This window comes from Cetorhinus maximus, chromosome 11 (genome assembly GCF_964194155.1).
Source record: "Cetorhinus maximus chromosome 11, sCetMax3.hap1.1, whole genome shotgun sequence".
NCBI classification, from domain to species: domain Eukaryota; kingdom Metazoa; phylum Chordata; class Chondrichthyes; order Lamniformes; family Cetorhinidae; genus Cetorhinus; species Cetorhinus maximus.
Window position 1 is genome coordinate 90,912,189 of NC_135889.1, and position 2,449 is coordinate 90,914,637.

A 2,449-nucleotide genomic window follows, 5' to 3' on the forward strand; every position below is an offset into this window, starting at 1 on the left:
TCGATTGAACCTGCCTCCACCACACTTTCAGGCTGTGCATTCCAGACCTTAACCACTTACTGCATGAAAAAGACTTTCCTCATGTCGCTTTTGCTTCATTTGCCAATTACTTTAAACCTGTTCCCTCTCATTCTTGATCATTTCACAAGTGGAAAATGATTTTCCCTATCTACTCTGTCCAGACCCCTTATGGCCTTGAACACCTCTACCAAATTTCCTCTCAGTCTTCTCCAAGGAAAATCATTCCAACTTTTCCAATCTATCTACATAGCTGAAGTTCCTCATCCTCGGAGCCATTCTTGTGAATCTTTTCTGCACTCTGTCCAATGCCTTCACATCCTTCCTAAACTGCAACACCCGAAACTGGATGCAGCTGAGGATGAACTAGTATCTTATACAAGTTCAACATAACCTCCTTGCTCTTATACTCTGTGCCCCTATTAATAAAGCCTAGGATACTGTTTGCTTTATTAACCATGCTCTCAGCCTGTCCTGCCACCTTCAATGATGATTGGACCAAATTCATGACTGCTAAATTTGTTGATGATACAAAGGTACGTAGGAAAGTAAGTTGTGAAAAGAACATAAGGCAAAGCGATATAGATAGGTTAATTGAGTGGGAAAAAATTTGGTAGATGGAGTATAATGTGGGAAAATGTGAAATTTTCCACTTTGGCAGGGAGAATAGAAAAGCAGCATATTATTTAAATGGAGAGAGGTTACAGAACTCTAACGTACAGATGGATTTGGATGCCCCGGTCCATGTATCACAAAAAGTTAGTATGCAGGGACAGCAAGTGATTAGGAAGGCAAATGGAATGTTGTCGTTTATTATTCCTGGGATTGGGGGAGGGAGTTGGGTGGCTATCTTATGAGGAAAGGTTGGACAGGTTGGGCCTGTATCCATTAGATTTCAAAAGAATGAGAGGTGATTGCATAAATGTTTTATTTTATTTACATTATATCACATTTTGTTACTTTAATTGTATTTTATTAGAATTTTTATCCTACGCTTTGTCAGGGTTGTTTTGGAGTCCAGCAGGAATGGAAATCTGATTGGGAAGATTGCAACATGGGGGTAATATTAATCATAAAAACGGGTGGGTTGGGGTCTGGTGGGATGTAAACAAAGTTCTCTAAACCAATACCAGCCCCTCTCCAACTTGTCCACTTCCAGTTTTAGCAGAGAAGGGCAATCAGCATGCTTACAGGAGTTGGGTTGCCTATTTAAATATTATAATGAATTTACATGCTTCATATTTAACCTGTCTTTCAGGTTTAACTTTGGCTGGTCAGGTTTCCTGTGTTGCAGGAAACCTGGCAGCTAAAAGGGAGGCAGGAACTGCCTTTTGGAAAAGGTAAGCACCTTTAGAGCACTTCTTGTCAGTCAACAGGAGTAAGAGTGGTTCCTCCTAGCTGCTAAGATTATTTTCTTCTCCGTACAACATTGCAACACCGCTTCCCGCAATCGGACTTTCTAGGATCAGGAAATGGACACTACTCCCTCCCCCTGGGATCAAGGATCAGACCCAACCCCCTGCCCCCACAACACTACCACAAACCCAAACCCAAACTCCTTACCTCCTCCCAGCCAGCAGTATTTTCAAGAACATTCCCTGCCCATAGGGAGCCAAGCCTGTCAATCAGGCTGGTTTCTGGACAGGGAATCCACTTGGAAAAGAAGGCTCGTGCTGTGACATGCAAGCTCCACTGAATAAAATTCTTTCCCCATTAGTCACAAAACGCACCCTAGTCAAGAGCGGGCTACTGAGTTACAGGAAAGATAGGCATTGATTTGGTAAGTGGCAGCATACTCAAAGATTTGAGAAAGCAAGCAGAGATGATAGTTTGCAAGGACAGAGGGGTCAAGAGTAGATTTGGAAGGAGCAGTGTGGTGACAGCAGGTTTAAATAGGTACAGGACAATATCTGAAGAAATAATTCATTTCTTATGAAATAATTTAAAATTCTGAAAAAAGCAACAATTTAACAAAGAAGATTGAAGAATAAATTATGTACTATTAAATGCAAACCTACTCCATTGGCCTAGCTGATAATAGGACTATCCTGTCTAGCATTAAGCCATATTGAAAATGATCAATATGATTCAATTCCCAAACTGATCTCACAGTTGGGAGCTTCAGTTAGTTCAGGGCTTCTGAGTGGACAGTGCATATGTGTAAGGTGAAGTAGATAAAAGGTTGTTTTCAACTAAAATATCCTCCTTGGTCAAATAGCCTAACAGCTATTCATGAAGAAGATAAAAACCTTTTTTTGTACCAAATACTCTGATATAAATGCATTTTAAACATCCCTCAACTTAAAAATATCTGAAATTCCTTTGCATTTCTTTTCCTCAACTCAAGCTATTTTCTACTTAAAGTATTTTCTGCTTAACCAAATTTAACTTAAACTATTATCTATTTAACTTGTCAGTCACTGCTCCTTCA